This window comes from Thamnophis sirtalis, unplaced genomic scaffold (genome assembly GCF_051295495.1).
Source record: "Thamnophis sirtalis isolate CommonGarterSnake01/CBP01778 unplaced genomic scaffold, rThaSir2_p1.2 scaffold_8, whole genome shotgun sequence".
NCBI lineage: Eukaryota > Metazoa > Chordata > Lepidosauria > Squamata > Natricidae > Thamnophis > Thamnophis sirtalis.
Genome location: NW_028261388.1, coordinates 45,745,670 through 45,752,925, shown reverse-complemented (window position 1 = coordinate 45,752,925; position 7,256 = coordinate 45,745,670).

The window sequence follows — 7,256 nt, the reverse complement described above, 5'->3', positions numbered from 1 at the left end:
TCAAATGCTGGTCAAATATGCCAGCTGGTCAAATATACCAGCCAAAGACAGTCAGGCACTCAATCAAGGAAATGAGAACTAGGAACAGGACCTAAAAAAAAAATACCTGCCTGCTGATCATGCACCAGGTTCAGGGCAAAACTATATAATAACATATAGTAATTAAATGTCAGGTAGGGATAAAGTACTAAAAATAGAAAATGAAGAAGAATGATCCAATTCAATTGAAAGGCAGTAAATACACAATCTGAGAAATAGTAATACAAGAATTACATCAAACAATAATCCATTTTCTATTATTTCCTTGAGTCACATATTTCTGTCTGGACTAAAGAGTTCCAGCTCTGGGTGTCATATGGATGGTTCTTCACCATGATACAAGGGGAAAGACAGCTCTGTTGTGCTACCCAAATCCTGTTATATTTTATATTTAAAACAGCAATATAAAACAGAGTTCTTATTGATGAGAGAAAGATACCACTTCGGGCTTCTTTGCACTGTGAATGCGACACAACTGAGAATCAGCTTTGCTCACAGAAGAAAGCATTGAAGAAAGGTATTTTATTACATAAATAGAAGCAATAGGAACAGTGAATTACAACGAGGAGTATGATACTCAGTTATACCTTCAACGTAGATGTGGGGTAATTTTGAAGTCCTTATCTGATTCTTAGATTAATGCTGAAAAGATGGGATTATTTTTTGTTGAAACGGCTGTTTGTTAGTGACTGATCTAGCTTAATTCCGATTCCAATTTTTACTCTGCATAGAGTCAACATTCCCTGAGAAGGAGCAGTTCTATGATTGGGGCCATCATTAGATTTGTGGGTTTTCTACAGCAGCATGTGGAAGCTGAGGTCAAGAGGGCCTTTGCTAACCTATGAGTGGTTCTGAAATTTTTTGGACAAGGGAGGCTGACAATAGTTCAGGTTTTCATTATACCACAATTAGACTATTGCAGCATTTTCTACATAAACTGCCATTGAAGACCATTCCAAAACTATGATTGATCCAGTATTAGCAGCCTGTAAGAAGCAATTCGGAAGATTCAACATATTAAGTACTTTTACTATTTCTTGCTTAGCTGAACAGTCCTACTGAGTAAATCTAAAGTGCCCATTTTACAGAAAAGCAGCTGAACTTAATAGGTCTTCAAACCTAATTAAGATTATGAAAGATACAGAAAACAAATTCTGAAAGCATTTTTGTAATTTGCCCAAATCATAGCATAAGTGCTGCCATGGGCAAAATTCACCTCTTGTTACATTCGTTCATTTTGTTTTGTTTTGTTCATTGGTTTTGTATGCCGCCCACTCCCGAAGGACTCTGGGCGGCTCACAATTAAATGGGGGAGGGGATAAATAAGACAATACAAACAATATTAAAATACACAACAGTCACAAATGAAGCGGGGCTGGATACGTCAACAGCCCCCAGCCTGCCGGAACAGCCAGGACTTGGTAGCTTTACGGAAGGCCGGGAGGGTAGTAAGGGTCCAGACCTCCACAGGGAGCTCATTCCAGAGGGCCGGAGCAGCAACAGAGAAGGCTCTTCCCTGGGGGTCGCCAGCCGACATTGGCTGGCAGATGGAACCCGGAGAAGGCCGAGCCTGTGTGATTGAATCGGTCTTTGGGAGGTAATTGGCAGGAGGCGGTCTCTCAGGTACCCAGGTCCGATGCCATGCAGGGCTTTATAAGTAATAACTAGCACCTTGAAGCGAGTCCGGAGACCAATGGGCAACCAGTGCAGCCCGCGGAGGATAGGTGTAACGTGGGTGTACCTAGGTGCACCCACAATCGCTTGCGCGGCTGCATTCTGGACTAGCTGAAGTCTTCGAATACTTTTCAAGGTCAGCCCCATGTAGAGCGCATTACAGTAATCCAGTCTTGAGGTAACAAGGGCGTGAGTGACTATCTGAAGTGCCTCCCGATCCAGGTAGGGTCGCAATTGGTGCACCAGGCGAACCTGGGCAAAGACCCCCCTGGCCACAGCCGACAAATGGTGATCTAAAGTCAGCTGTGGGTCCAGGAGGACTCCCAAATTGCGAACCCTCTCTGAGGGGCGTATAATTTCACCCCCCAGACTGAGAGATGGAGTAATTAGTCAATCTTTGGGAGGAAACATCAATAGCCATTCAGTCTTGTTGGGATTGAGTGCAAGCTTGTTCATTCCCATCCAGACCCTAACAGCCTCCAGGCACTGGCACATCACTTCTACCGCTTCACTGAGTTGGCATGGGGCGGACAGATACAATTGTGTATCATCCGCATATTGGTGGTATTTAATCCCGTGCCGCTGTATGATCTCACCCAGCAGCTTCATGTAGATGTTAAATAGGAGGGGGGACAGGACCGAGCCTTGCGGCACTCCATAATTGAGGGGCCTAGGGGTCGACCTCTGTCCTCCGACCAACACCGACTGCGACCTGTCTGAGAGGTAGGAGGAGAACCACCGAAGAATGGTGCCTCCCACTCCCACCTCTCGCAACTGTCGCAGAAGGATACCATGGTCGATGGTATCGAAGGCTGCTGAGAGGTCAAGGAGCACTAGGATAGAGGACTGACCCCTATCCCTGGTTCGCCAGAGATCAGCGATCAGCATGACCAAAGCAGTTTCCGTGCTGTAGGCAGGCCTGAAACCGGACTGAAAGGAATCCAGATAATCGGTTTCATCCAAGGACCGTCGGAGTTGAGAGGCCACCACTTTCTCGACAACCTTCCCTACAAAGGGGAGGTTGGAGACCGGACGATAGTTACTCAAGATGGCTGGGTCCAGAGACGGTTTCTTCAGGAGGGGTCTCACCACTGCATCCTTTAGGAGGAGCGGGAAGGATCCCTCCCGGAGAGAGGTGTTAATTATCATCTGGATCTAGCCACATGTCACCTCCCTGCTGGTCGAAACCAGCCAGGAAGGGCACGGGTCCAATACATTCCGGTTTGTTGAAAAGCAACTGATATTAGTCCATAAGTAAGGAATTATGTATATGACTATACAATATATGATCAGTTTGAGGGAAGAACCTGAAAGTATGCATATGATGAGCCTCACCAATAAACGTTATTTGTGTTAATTCCACTATACTGAGTACTTAGAATTCTTTCAAAATGTTGGGAAGAGATAATTCTGTTCAAGTACTTCCAGTTTACTATAGAGCAGGATTTAGAGAATAATCATGAATAGGGAGAGTGTTTTGAAACCCATACAAGTTTGTTTGTTTGTTTGTTTGTTTGTTTGTTTGTTTGTTTATTTATTTATTTATAAATTTTATAATTTTGGCCATCTATCATACTACAGGGTAATTGTGAAAGGTGGGTATTTGCACTTATGTATGTGTTTCATTGAAGGGTAAAACTATAATCTGAACATTTATAATAAAAGTGGGGAATTATATCTTCTCCTAGTCCAGTGATGGCTAACCTTTTTATCTTCACATGCCAAAAGCCCATGCACATGTGCCCATACCCATAATGCAATGCATGTGCAACATCCCCTCTGCGCATCCCACCCACCTGCACATGTGAGCACTAGTCCTCATGCTTTCTTGCTCCTCATGCATGCACATGTAACCCCCCCAGCACCCCATTTTGAACCTAGCAGGCCTCCCTGAAGCCTCCTGAGATGAAAATCGGGGCACAAGGAGCGCACCACACCCCCTTGTGCTCTCCCTCCCCCGCGCATGTGACTCCCTCCCTCCACAAGCACGCATGTCTCCCACATATGCATTAGAGACCCAAAGGTCAGCTGGCCAGTGGGAGACATGCATGCATGTGTGGTAGAGCTAAGCTGGGGCAACGGCTCAGTGCCTACAGGGAGGGGCTCCATGTGCCACTTGTGGCAGGCATGCCATAGGTTCGCCATCACGGTCCTAGCCCGATCTAATGAACCAAAAGGCACTACAGTTAGTCACAATCTCTAGTGAGCACTCTTACTTATTCAAAATACCACAAATAAAACCCAGCACTCTCTCTTAGGTAACGTTTCCATGGTATTAATTCCTTCAATGGAAAGAAGATTGCCAGATTGCTAGAACAGGTTTTTGGTTCAAGAACTTTGATGCCTTCCTAGAGTTTCTAAGCATAATCATATTTATATCCATATGCTCAGACAATTATGTCATTATTAAAGTTATTCATGTTTAATTCAATATTAGAGAATATACTCTCTAAATATATCTGTCCTATTAAATTAAGGATCATTTATTGTAAGGCTCCACTTATGTGCTTGAACATGCCTTTAACCAATTTTGTAGGAATATGCTCACTGATGCATCACCTCTTTCCTATTTTTATCATTCATATACTTTATGTTTTTATAATGGGAAAGCATAATTTTCTTAAAGTATTTTACCATACTTCAATAAAGAATCATAATTAAGTAGCCTGTAAGTACAAGCCACTTTAGGTTTTCTTATTAGTGTTATCATCGATGTACATACATTTTCTTTGCAAAATTATACAACTAGCTACTTTAAAATCTGGTTTCTCAGTATGTGAACAACAGGATATAATTATGTTGCTTTTACTAAATAGTGCTGTACCTTTATCAGTCACTGATTTATGTCTATTTGAAATTGTGGCTATTGCAATTTTCATAAAAATTACTTTCATTTGCTTCCAAGCAATTAACTGATACACAAGATTTTTTCCCAACTAGCAACTATAACATTAATCCCACTGCTTCCTACTGTCAATTATATTCATCATCAAGAAAAGCATGTTTCATCTCCTTTTAAAATAAGCATGTGCCCAAATGATAAATGTTTTCTAACTCTACCTTCACAGAAATACTATGTGTGGGTGCAAGAGAAAAAATGGCAGTGAAACATGATGAAGTGAAGTACAAGATATTTCTTTTGAAGAATCTCCTTCAGCATTCCATTTTATCATCTGACTAAAACTGTTTTAACACAACTGCTCTTTCATTCCCCACACCTTTGAAAGCACTTTGAAGTTGACTGTTTTGATTTTTACTGACCTTAAGATAAGTAGGAAGACATTATGGCAGCTGAGTCTCTATGGAAGGGGAGATAAAAGAGCCAGTTGTATAACCTTCCTTGACCCAGTGCCAAGTTGGCTTGTTAATACTTTATTGAAAACATGTTTGTCAATGGACCCACCCTATGTTTTTCAGGGCCAGCCTAGCACTGGAACAGGTTGCAGCCAGATCAAGCAGAAGAGTGGTGTTTTCCACCAAAAAGTTAATTTTGCAAAATTATACAGACATTCTGATTCATATGGAAAATCCATGGGAGGTCAGTGATGTCTCCAACTGTAGAGTGCCAATTGACCAGCAGCAGTTCTGCTTTTTCCCATCGAGTCATGGGGCTTCTTCTTCCTTGGGCATTTATGCTTTAATTGCCAGAAAGATCAAAGCCTTTCTAGCAACCAACTGTTAAAAGTTATTCACATACAGGCAGCCTTGCCTCCAGCTAGGTTTTCTTTTGTTCTATTCAGCAAGCACAGAAATATTCGTGGAGCAAAAAACCCCAAAACCATAGGGGGGAATGATATTTTGCTCTTTGTGCTTTTTGCCCTTTTCCTGCACCTGCCTTCTAGTACTAACTTACTTGCATTTCCCAAGACTATTTGCAATCCCATAGACAGATTTTCCATGATGTCTCTAACCTTGTTTTTCAGGTCTTTGTCATTGTGACAAAATCCATCTATCTTGCTACTGGTTATGACCTTTTCCTTCCACCTTTTCCAGCATTAGCACTTTCTCTAGAGAGTTAGGTCTTTGTATAATGTATCAGAAGTAGGATAATTTGAGCTTGGTCATTTGTGCCTAAAGTACCAGCAGTGAGTTGATTTGTGTTGTAATCCATTTGTTTGTTAACTGCAGAGTGGTTTATTGAATTAATCCATTGCCTGCATTTGCACATTATAAAGCAATGTATGTAGCTTCAGGTTTATACTTACTAAAGCTTACTAAAAATTATTGAATCCTATAAACAGAGGTTCAATAGATATTCAGGGCAACTTCTGATTGGAACACAGAATTGTCCTAAATTTAATTAATTGAATACATTTAGAATAGGATTGGTTGTGAGCACGGCTGTTTCATCCCCCCCCCCCCCAAAATGGATTCTCTTTCACACAAATGAAGAATTCAAAGCTACATTATTGATTAACTTGACTGAATAATCACTTCAGAGATCAAACTGGGCAGGATGTGAAAATAAAAGGTGAAGTTAATAGAGCTAAAAGCATTCTGCATTCCAAATTCAAAAGGAGTGATTATGGGACACCTATCAGCAACTCCTTAAAGCAACTATTCCTAGTTGTACACGATTATGTGGTTCCTTTCTGGAGTAGAAACAAATTCTGAGGAAAAACGTAGTTGCTTTAATGAATTCCTGGTAAGTGCTGCTACATGGATGCCAATATATGATCCAAATCACCTTTTTAGTTTGAAATTGGGTTTTTTTTTGGGGGGGGGGGAATTATCCTAACAACAAACACATTTCTTCCATTTTTTTTAATTTAATAGAAAATAACTTCTTTTTGTAACTACTTTCCAAGTAGAATTTTGATTAATTATCACTAGCGTTATCATTACATATTCAGTAATGAGTTTGTCAAACTTGTGTATAAATACCCCTTGTTTTATTCTATGATCATCTTTTCTGCAGGCTTCATCCTCTCTAATCTACTACATTTTGGTTCAATTCTAGAGGAACATAAACCTACTGAAGGGTGAAACTCATCCTACTGGAATTTTTATAGATTGCAAACTTTGAGCAACCAGGGAGCCTTCGGATTGATTTTAAAAAGGAGAACCCAAAAATACCTGCATCAGCAATAGTATCTCCATCTTCAATAAGAAAATAAACTCAAAATCTCCAATAAAAATTAGAAATATATGATCAACCGTACTTAGAATAAAGTAGAAAACAGAAACCTCTTTTGCAAGAGAAAAAAGGTGCTCAAAAAATAGCTAGATTGGCATCATATGGGTGAAAGTGAGCATATTGGTAAGCCTTCAAATGCAAGATTCTACAGCCTATCTATAAAAACTTCTGTTAAGATACACTGTTAAAAGTAGCATACCAAATAAGGATTTTTTTTTGCTTCATATCAGACATGGTTTGCCTTTTACTGGTAAAATGAGGCTCTGATTCAAGCACAATATCACAATTTCTTTCTAATATAATTTTGAGTAGATTGCTACTGACCCTATGAGCTGTCATACATTTATCACACCTATTAAGCCAAATGAATATTCTGTGACTAACTGCAGCAGTGTTGTTTTTATGT